A 12,004-nucleotide genomic window follows, 5' to 3' on the forward strand; every position below is an offset into this window, starting at 1 on the left:
AACCCTCCACACAGACTACACTCTGAATCAAGCAGGCCATGCAAGTGATATGGCAGTGCGAGGCTTGCAGCAGTTAGCGTGCCAGCCCCTGTTAACCCAATTAGCATACGGGCTCCTGTTAGCATGATCAGGCAAAGCAGATGCCTGGATCAGAGACGAGAGGGGCGAGGAAGCAGGACTGGCCGGTGCCTCTCTCCTCCCGAAGACACGAGCGACCATGCGTCTGAGTCATAGCAGAGGCCGCTGCGCTTGGTGGAAACTTTGATTTGCCTGTTTACAACCCCACCCTACATGTGAAACAAAAAAACAGATTGTCTTTAACAAACAGTCATTTCCCAAAGCTCCACGTTGCTCTGGGAAATATAAAGCATTAACGGATTAAAAAGAGCACCTAAGGTAAAAGGACCAGGGACCGCCGGGTAACAGGCGTTTCGGGGAAATCTCCCAGCGTTACCACGAAAAGCACGCCCTGCAGCAACTGCAAGCTGCAAGTGGACTGTGAGTGAGAGCAGCGTGCAGAGTAAGCTAGCAACTAGCACACGCCACCACATGCTCCTCAAAACAACCTCAGCAAACACACAGAACTGTTAAGCACATGTGAATTCACAACCAGATATCAGTCTCACCGAGGCACAGAAGTCATAATGTGGGGGACTCAACAGTCCAAGAGTGCTTTACATGAGCCATTACATTCATTTCTAACCTTTCCCACTCGCATGGGTGTTTATGAACAGAGAGAGTTCACCCTGTACCACTCCACCCCACAAGGCCTTGGACCTGAAGTGTGACATAAAACATTTTCAATACTAGAAAATACTAGATGATGAGGTGCACTTTTCTCTCAGACTGAATCTTACATATCTGCTGAACGAAGAGAAAAAGCTCTACGTGGAAGAGAGATCATATGACATGAGGACCTTGGAGGAGAGCGATGGTGAACCCGACAGCGCTGAAAAACAAGCTGTTTACCTAAACGAGGGCAGGCCTTTCCCCGCCGGGCCAGGAAGAGGAGGGGGGAGGGCGGAGTAGGTGCACCTTGATCTGCTTACGTCGGTCTGGCCCAGGGGCTTCCAGATTTCAGAACCAATAATTTACCCTTCCGAGACGAGGAGCTGTCAGGAGCGGCTGCCGGCAGCGGTGGGCGGGGTCTAAGGGAGCCACGCCCCACTGCGTTCAACAAATCATCACCCTTCCTGTCACCCTCCCACATCACACAGCAACCAACATCCACAACACACATCACTGCCTGAGAGAAGCAGGCCCTTTTAAAAAATGAGGAATAAAACATCTGTGCTTTCCGATCAAGGAAAAAACTGGAAAACAGAATACATTTTTAAATAAGTTATGATCCAATTGTACAAACAACAGCAGGGTCTTGTTGCAGATTTCATGACTGCAGTGCATTATAAATGAGCTTGCCAATCTAGAGTAATCAATCTAGATGTGCTAGCATCATAAAAGACCCTGTTTTTGATTTACCACGGCGCTTGCCGTCTAAAAATACCCTTTCACACGGAGATACATAGTTTGCTGTCAGTGTTGATTAAATCATCGTGAGCTTTAGTTTGACAGACATAAACACCAGTTATCAATCTGCTTTCTGCAGGCCTGTTCAACAGAACAACAGAATACAAATATACTTTGCATCAAAGATTCAACAAAATGGGACAACAGCTCATTACACGCAATTGCAGGCAGATGCCAGGGCTCCTAAAACCTTTTGAACAGGAACAGGAGATGACCGTCAATGCATGGTCTGCCCAGTGTAGCATAGTATCCTTCCAGTTGTGTCTGCTTTTTTCACATTTTTTTAACAAACACAGTGCATAGACATGCCAGAGAGGAAGGAGAAATGGGCAAAAAGAAAGGACATTTTTTTCCAGCTACAAAGTTCTTGATAAATTGGTCACTCAGACACACCTTTAATACACCGTGATTTTTTTGGGGAAAAAAAACAGTACTTATTAAAAAACCACCTCAAACAGCTCTGGAAATCACCCACCTAAAGTATCGCTGATGTAGTCATAAACACCTCTGGACGGCCCAGGGCAACACTGCGAGTTGGCCTCTGAGTCAGCGGGCGTGTCCAGAAGGACAGAGCTCTCTCTGTCTCTGTCCTCCTGTGTCTCTGAGAGAAAGTTCCAGAAGGAACACTACAGCAAAGTCAAGTTCTCGTTCTGTCTGAGACAACTCTGCGCGCCCGATACGACACAGGCATCTCTTCATAAGCAAAATATCCTCCTCCCTGAACAATATACTCAACGCTGATCCACAGCCAGACAAAACATCAGAGGCCCAATACAGGCTTATGACATCATGCTAACTAAACATTGGTCATGCAGCACAGCAGTTTACCCTTCCAGTGTAATTATGAGTGCAGAGACTGTAACAATACTGTCAGAGGTGCCGTTATAGAGCAGACCACAAGCACAAGGCCCAGGTATGCAGACCTGTTCCCCCAGGAGAACTCAAACGGACAGCTGGCAAGGCCTGTGACCTCAGGTAGGCAATGCGTTTCATTGGCTCCTGACCTCACCATGACGGCTTTAGTGTTCTCCGCCGCACGCGGATGGGGAAACCAAACGGCTCCGTAACTTGTCAGGGTTCCATAATCGCATAAGCCCGCTCCATGGAGTCGCCACACAGTCAGATCCTGCGCGTGTGAGCAGACACAGCAGCTGCAGGGGCGGAAAAACGCTTGAGCACAAACCGCTGATCAGCCTCCCCTGTTCCATAAGGTTATTTTGCGGGTTCTGTTTCTCCTTTTTGACAAGGACTTATTTTTTTTATCTGGGGTTTGTTTGGGATTGGCTGCAAAATCAAACCGCAGAATGCAGTCACGGCAACCTGGGTGTCGTTATTAAACTGCTGTAACGCGAACGATGGCGTGCCGACTTTGGACTAACCATGATGCACTTGAGGGCAGAATCCCAGAGAAAGGCATCTGCAACCTGGCGTAAGCATCCAGCCAAGATACTCTTAAACAGCTTTCAATCATTGTCACACAACACCACCAGAGCATGACTTTTGCAGGTGATCACACCTGTTGATAACACACAATGAAGTTACCTGTCTCAAGACTGAGCAATAAAATGTCATTGCAGTCGCTGCAAAAAGATTTTGGAGTTTTCCTGAAGATGACTTTATGAATAGGTAGCTGTTATGTGTACATTTTCTTCTAGGCTGTTGTGAAAGCCTGTTCTTCCTCAAACTGATGTAAAGGGCATGCACACAGACACAAAGCATTTCGCTAACTATGCTTTCCAGGGAGGGCAGACACTGGCGGGAGTGCTATTTACATACAGGGTAAGCTCAGGCAAGAATTTGCATAATGTTTTGTAGATGTGTGCTCAGGGGAGCTGTATTGTAGCATTCTGGTGCTTAATGAAGTCTGAAAAAATTGATTTTCCGCAGAGTAAATTAAGAAATGCATTATAGCTGTTAAAGCAATCTTGGGGGAAATTGGAGCCTTCCACCGCTAAACTATGCCTGGTAAGTAATAAATTACATGTTGTAGTTATTTGCCTTATTTCATGCTAATTTTGCCCAATTAATGTACCACAGTAATTCCAAAAACCTGTCACATGAGAAGTAATTATTTATTGGATTGTGTGAGTGAGAGAGAGAGTGTGTGTGTATGTGTGTGTGTGTGTGTGCGTGTGAGCACAGTTCTCTGCATGTAAATTTTTGACAGCCTGTCCCTGTGGCAGTCCTGGGAAGATTGTCATGACCATTTCCCTCTGTTTTCCCATATGAAACTCATCTTCCACCGAATCCCTGCCTTTAGCCTTGGTCATGTGACATTGGTGTGACGCATGTTTACCTGAATGCCAGGCTGTGTCCAGCAAAGGTGTGCATAGTTCTCAAGAAGAGCTTTTTTTCAGCAAAACCAATAAAACTCCCTTCATGAATAAGGGACGCTGCACTATACGGAGGCCAGCACAAGGTCATTTATATGAATCAGAACTGAATCATGTCCAAACAGGCTAATAACACACTGGAACATACAGGACGGTAAATGTAAAGGCTACCTCTGAGCAGACTTTCTCTAAAACACACTCTTTCGATTGTTCTTCAGAGGGCTGACCACAGTAATATCAGCTTTCATATGGAATAGGACACACACCACAGAGCACCTTGCTAGATGGATAATGAAACCCACAGAGCTGGTTTCCCAGAAAGCCTGGCATCACCGCTGGAAAATGTTACTGTCCAATAATGCTGTTTTTGAACAACCCGCAGCAAAGAATATGCTAAGTTTACAAATATTCCTGACTTGGGGAAACACTATAAGGGACTCTTCTGTAAAAATAAAATAGCTCTATACATATTTATAAGATAATAACAAAAAACATAATGTTAAGGCAGTATGAGTTTTTATCCAACACATTTTATCCCATTTTTATGGTATATTATTAATAATGACTTCAGGTCATGATTGCTTTTTGGGCGGTATCACTGAAGCTTTTCACTGTGGTTAGATCCCCTCAATGGTGGCACCATTACAGCTTTTTATTTGTGGTTAGTCCCTTGGATGCATCTCTGACAAGAGCCAAATGAATCCCCTTTCATTTAAAGGCTGACAGTTGTGTATTCCCAGCTGTAAAGACTTCAGCTGCTCGCTTGTTAACGGAGATTAGTTTTTCTGAAGAAGTCAATTTGTTTTTCCTCAGCTGTGGCTTCCCCATCAGAACCATCTGTAAGTATCCACTCAACTTGTGGATATGTTTAAAAAAAATAGCTTAAGCGAACCTGATTTTTCAGGTAAATTACAGAAAACAAAATCTCCCGATTCGTCAATTAATTGCCACATTAGCCTGGGAGTTAATTAAAAGATAGGGCGCACACTTTAAGGACTGCCAAGCTGGAGTGTTTAAACAGGAGATTGAACAAATAGCGCTTATTAAAACTTACTGCTAGTCACTTGACATCTAACATCACTGTACCCAGAATTAGACAAACAGATTGTCAGACTACGCAGGTCCCTGTGCACCACTATGCAAATTTCTGGGACTCGGTGCAGACAGCTAATGTGCTCCTGTCAGGATGTTACAGCCTCAACCGCAGGCAACCTGCAAAACAGGATGGCCAAAACATCCAGAACTTTCCACGAATTCACAGATACATTACTCACTCAGATACATTACTGTACACCAACTGTGAGGATGATTTTTCAGAATCAGAAATCATCGCTGTTCCAGTGACGTAAATTAGTGTAGCGCATCTCAAGCCCAAACCTGAGCTTGTGTAACAAACACCGATCCCTTTGATTGAATATAAAAAGGAAAGCTCCCACTCATCCAAGCTCTACTGGGACGTTCTTACAGAACTGAAATACCTCTTCTGTTTCTTACACTCTGATCACTTTCCTGTCAGCTGAGCCAGGAATTATCTCATTACAGCTCTCAGTGAGGGAGGAACTATCTAGGATCCCCTGGTCAAAAGTGTGAAGTCATTTAGCCCACTGGAGCCACTACAAACACCATCCACCAGTGACTGGAAACTGTTAGAAGATGCAGATGGATGGAACATCATCCATCTTGAGTGCTCCAGGTGTCCATGATTGAAATGAGCTACAGTATGATCCAATACTGAGCTCCATCCAGCAGTACATTAATTATTATCACCATGGATGAAGTCTTTGTTCATGCATCAGCTGAGCATCTTTGCACTTTACCGCCCATCAAAAGCATCTTTTATTTATCGGAGCGCTGTATGATTCTGGTAGCGGCATCACACACCCTGGCACAGAAAGGTAGTACCAGCCTGTATTTGTGCGCTGGGGTTTTGATGGGGACGGGATCTGAGAGAGAGGGGTGGTGTAACGCGCTCCTGAATATCACAGTTCACCGCGCCTCCTGGAGTCACGCTCCTCCTGCCCCCTCTCAGAACAATGCCACACTTGACAGCTCGAACGTGGAAATTCATCACGCACTATTTCTGTCACGTGTTAATTTATTAAAAACCAGCGCATGCTCAAATGAAAAAAGAAAAGAAAGAAAGAAAACATTAGCATATACATTTTTAACCTGGAATTAGAATCATGAATATTCTCCAAGGCTGCGGATTCTTTATTATTGGTTTTGATTTGGAGAGAGTGGGGGGGAAGAGAAAAGAACCAGAAAGCCACTCAGAACCCCACTGTAAATCAGTGGGGTGCGTATTCCTGAAGGACAGATAGCAGTCTTTGTTCACCCATAAGTCAGCCTCTGCAGCAATATGATCTTCACAGTGACCTTGCTACACTGAACAGTAGGCTGTTGTCCATCCTGCGCATGCTGCAATTAGAAAAGATCACTATGATGAAACCCGTTTGGTTAACCACACCCAATTACAGCAGTTTAGATCATATTGAAACACAGGGGACAAGACAGAAATACACACGGAACCGTTTATTTTTTCAATATGTACGGCCACTCATGTGGAAAATATGCTGCCTCACAAGCAAACCGAATGAAACTTTTGGGTTTTAAACAATGTTTGCGTGTTGCAAACAATGTAACCTCTGCTTTGGATGCCGTGCTTTTGATTGCTCTTCATCTGAACATATCAAAAGGAAGAAACAATGCAATCTGTTTGAAATTCTGTGATGAACTTCATCTCGGAAAAAAGATACCATCAAAATAATTGAAAGATGACTTCCTTCAGCTGTGACACCACTGCGCGCTGACAAATCCTGGTGGTATATTTTGTCAGTTCTGTCTCTGAAAAGCCCACAACACGCTTAAATCGCTGATATCTTAAAGGATAATTATTTACAGAGGCACATATGTGGAAAATACAAATTGTCATCACTTTTACAAAGGTGCGGAAGGCCAGGCTTAGAAGTATTAATGCAGGTGTCAATCTAAGACTACAGTAGAAACTGACAGCTAGGTAATGTTATGATTTTCACAACAAAGCAATTAGAGTTAATATGCGCTGCTTTGTTCGGCAGCGTCTTTGAAATGCTTTTGAGTGTAATGGACGATTCCAAATATATAGCTCCCTTGAGACTGCAGTGCACCATCACACTGTTTACCATATTTCCCATACTAAATAAGGTAGAAGTGAAGACCTGACAGGCATGTCTTTGTGAAAACAGTCACTAGGGGCATTATGGGTATTTTTATCTTCAACAGACACAGACCCACTGGCATCTGATTATTACTAATCACAAAACAAAGGCAGTAAACATGCTACTTACTTAACTGAGCTTACATATAAAAACTGGGTTGTTTACAGAAGGTCATGCGTGTTAAATCCGAGGAAATGTTTTTCATTTACAACTTGAAAACAAGCAGAGCCCCAATGAACAATGTTGTCAAAGAAAAAATTATCAGCATTCTTTGATCTCAGCCAGTAAATGCAATATCACCGTCATCCGCTTGTTTGTTCAACAACTGCTAATAAATTCGGCGTGTGTGAGAATGCTCTCATTATCAAACTGAGGGCCAATCTTGCTGCGACGCAGTTTCCAACATCAAACTGGTTATGAATTCACTCCTGAGGGAGCTGACAAATTTATGGACTGTAAAAGCAATCAACGCCGGCCGGTGACCGTTTGCTGACGGAGTGGTCGAACACGGGAACCAAGAACAATGACTTAAGATGGCCGTCCCCATCAGCAAAGCACACAAGCGTACTGCCACGCATGTGTGCTACACTGGAGTGGACGGAAAACACAGAAATGCACCGGGAAACACACATCTGTCAGCTCTGTGAGAAGCAATGGCAGCGATGACCAAAGGAGCTAAATCGGGGTGCATCAGGAATATAAAGGAATAAAAGAGACCGACGAGGGGAAACATCCCACATATTCCTATTAAGAGGCTCATTGCACATCAGCTCTGGTGCCTCTCATCACACTGTACAGCATGCGTGTGCCACACATTTTAATTGCATTTCTGAGATTCACCGCTATATGTGCAACTCATGCAGAAAAAGAGGAGCACGTACGAAATAATGGACAGATTACCATTTAGAACACATCACCGTTTTGGACACATTGCTGTGTGTTTAACTTAACCGAATCGAGTGTGGTAAAAATCTGTGCAGCGTATCATTAGAGCAGTCTGCACACTCACTGCATCTACCCCATCCAGCTCCTCGTTTCTTTTTTCTTTAGCTTCTTTGTGTCTTTCTGCATTCTTACCACCGTGGTTACGCTTCCACATTTTGGCCGCTTTGTTCCCCGAATGTGTGCATGTGCATGATTATATCACTCTTCTCCTTAACTGTTCACAGAAGTGCTTGTGGTAAGTCAGTACATTGCACAAGTTTCTGGACACACTGATTGTTGGTAGATTGGCCATTTGGTGACTCAGGCCCTGGGTTTCAGTAGCACAAGGGTTTTTCCTACAGTTCTGATAGCAGCTTTGCCTTCATTTTCACAACCTCACATTATGCATTTTTTTAGTACTCATTGCTCTTTACAGGTAAGAGACACACAAAAAGCTGACATTTTTGTTTTGCATCTCTTCATTTTGTGACAGATGAAATATTTACACCAAACGAGCAAGTTCACACTCCTGTAATATTTATACGACAGTAAAAGAAAGTAAGTCGTGTTTGTCCTGCCTGTGATTTTTGGGGAGACATATTCAAAAGATAAAAGGCTTTTTTCTGGAAAACACAATTTCTTTAAGATAAAATCAATGTCAGGCCGCTTAAGTTACCTTTGCAAAATACGACAGCTTTATGTCTATGTAAACACCTGGAAAACAAAGCACTGAAAAGGAAAAAAACTGTCAGTCTGTCAAGATAGCGTGAAGCTACTTTGAGCTGCTTGTTTAAGTGGAAACAAAAGAAAAAAAAACGATCCTAACGCTGTTAACGGTAGCAGATCCATATCAGAGAATGACAAATAATGATGGTGACATCTAAATTATAGCTCAAGGACTGTGTACAAGCAAATAAACAGGCGTTATCGTTCCACACGTCCGCCTCAATTTGCCTCTCCCACGGTCCAATGCATTTAAAAGGGAAAGGAGTTGAAAGTGCACGGTGTTATTGTGATGTCTCACTTGTAGGCTTCTCCCCCTAACCTCAGAGAGACGGCAGACACGGCCTGACACAGACACCCCATTTACATTCGGCTTGATGTTTCAGATTTCGACACACAGACAAAACGCTGCTTCTGCAAGCATGACTAAAAGAAAGGATGCACACAAAAGCATCCTGATGCGTCTCTCTCTCTCTCTCTCTTTTTTCCTTTGGAGGCAGACGTTGTCAGAATCGAGACTTCAAACCTGAATGGCAGAAACTTTGAACTCCTCTGTACCGTAACTGCTGGATTCGTTCCGGCTCCCGTTCTTCCCAGCAGAACCTCCAGGTAGCAGGAAGATTAAACACTGCAAGGTGTTCCTTAAAGCTGCAGCGGCGTCTATTAATGTCGAAAGAATTAACACTGAATACGATGCCGCATGCCTTAAAAGGACAAATCTACAAGCTCAGAACCTTCCGCTGTTTTAATCCATGCAGCAGATAATGTCACCTTTGTGGTTAATAAGGACAGAAAATATGATTTAGTGTGAAATAAGAAGGGAAATAGGTAAATGTGACATGACTGTACATTCATCATTTTCATATGCACGTCAATAACTATTCACTTGAGGTGGCTAAAGGGAAAAGAGAAACCATGTAAATTTTGTATAACCTTGTTTAATTATGCTGAACTTAAAAACTAAAAATTTTTTTTAATTAATAAAACTACAATTGTGTGAATATGATACAAAGGTCAACTATGGGTTAAAATCTCATATTAAAGACTGATTGCTCCTTGTTACGCACAGGATCAAAAACAAATGACCGTGTTGTTACTCAAATACAGTTTTTAAAAGGTTAAAGCTTTCTGTGCAAATGATGCACACTGATATTATTTACATATTCTTTTTATTAAAAGTAAATAAATATTAAAAGGAAAATATTCCAGCCCCTTGTTTCACCCAATTACATTCTCCACGCAGTGACCTCATTTACATAATAAGCTGTTCCCACATGTGGGATTTCTAATGGGGACAGCGGCTGAGTGCATTCACTGACAGTGTCATCACCTGTGCTAGTTCTGCACTCACCCGACTGAACAATCCTCATCTTCATCTTATTTCTGTGCCATGATGAGTCTGACAAACAGCCCTTTGGACTTTGACAACACAGTGCAATGCTAGCATAATGCTTTGCTTCCGTATTTGTTGCAGTCTTTGTTTTTTTTGTTTGGGGGGGGGGGGGGGGGGGTGGTGTCCTAAAATCAAGACAGATAAAGAATAAATCCAGTTGTATCATAAATCAAAAATGAATAAACTGAATGGATATACTGTTTATGCATGATGATATCTAATTTGTAAACCACTGATGCTTTACAGGTATATTTATATGTCTGCCTTATGACTGGATGTAACACTGAACACCATTAACAAAATTCCTTGGTACTGTAAAAGAGCTGAATGCAGAAGCTGTTAGCCCTGTGTTTCCATAGCTGAGGGCAGCAGGCTTTCATTTAATGAAGACGAGTAACATTCAGCGAAGAACAGTGGCGGTGGGGTGGGTCGGGGGAGCCGTGGGCGGCCAATGACAACACTCTAATGACTTATTTAATACCGCTGGAGAAATGAGCGCCGGGTCCAGGCGGCGCCCTGGCTCCTCCAGACCGAAAAACTGAAACAATGGAGGTGTCTTAATCAGAGGATCGCCGGCCCTGGCATGAGGTGAACAGAGGGGAAATTGATTAAAAGGATAAAGGTGGGTGACATTGGGCGAAAGGTCAGAGTGCGCTCACACGTACACCTGGAATGTGTCCACGTTTTTTTTTTTTTCCCAGCCTCCCTTGTTGATTAAGTGCTCGGGGCTAACAGGGACTGCACCGAGCCATTAGTGAAATAAGATGGTAATTTCCCGGCAGAACAATATCAAGGCAGAGAATGGAGAAAAAAAAAGAAGCGATGCGTCTCGTCGGGGCCTGCGGGGGGTTAGGCCAGGCAGGACGGTGTCAGGGCTAATTGAAAGGTTAACGGGGGGGCCGTCCCTCCAAAAAGGTCAGGGTAGAGTGTCACCCAGCAGGGGGGGCTGTTTTGGCACTTGAGAGCAGGTTGCATATGCCCCTCCAGCGTTTGTTATGGATGGCAGAGGGCGGCTGTAGCCACCTTCCTTTGTGGAGCTTTCTAATGCAATTTCACACCGATGCGGGGAGAAAAAGCATTTCAAATGTCAATCAGGGTTGGCTGCAGGTAACAGCTGGGCCTCTTAAAACAGAACACACACATTCGCTGACACTGTGCTGTGCGCTCCAGTTTACGAACCTATCTGAACGCTGGTCATTTGTCAGAATCGTTTTCCACTGCTGCAGGAAGGGAGGTCATAGGGCTTCATAAATAAGGATACACAGGTACGCTTTTCAAACATTTGTTTTGAAAACAAATGTTTGAATGAGAAATATGTGGTAAAAGGAGTTTACCTTCCACACACACACGTGTCAGGAAAGTAACTCCTGCTGCAGCCATCACATAAATGCATTCAAAACAGACACCCTTGATTCAGGGACTTACGAAAAAGAACAGGAGGGAGACGAGCGTTTCTGCAATGATTCCACAAGAGTTGCAGACAAGGCTGTTGAACAGGTGAGGTTACTGTCCTTTTAAAATTTCCTCTGTACATACACAGGTAATGAAAGGCTAACAGAGAACAAGACATGTTCGCAGTCTTAACTTAGCAAATAAATAAATCCATGTTTGATGTGTTCTTTCCACGGGCTTCCCTTTGGATCTCCTCCTCTAGGCACACATGTCCGCAGCGCCAGTGAGTCATTCTCACTCTCCGGCGAAGGCCACGTGGCAGAGGTCACGACCGAGGAGAAACCAAACAGGACCGCACCTCTATAATCTCCTCTTCCGAGGCGGCCCAAAGGAAGCCAAACATTACCACCGCGCAAAGCGGAGCTCACATCTTCATTTTTCGGTTTATTTTGCTTTCAAAGGGGATGCACTCCTCAGTTTGGACTTAAGGTTTGACAAACGGTGACGCGCGACAC

Source organism: Megalops cyprinoides, chromosome 25 (genome assembly GCF_013368585.1).
Source record: "Megalops cyprinoides isolate fMegCyp1 chromosome 25, fMegCyp1.pri, whole genome shotgun sequence".
NCBI lineage: Eukaryota > Metazoa > Chordata > Actinopteri > Elopiformes > Megalopidae > Megalops > Megalops cyprinoides.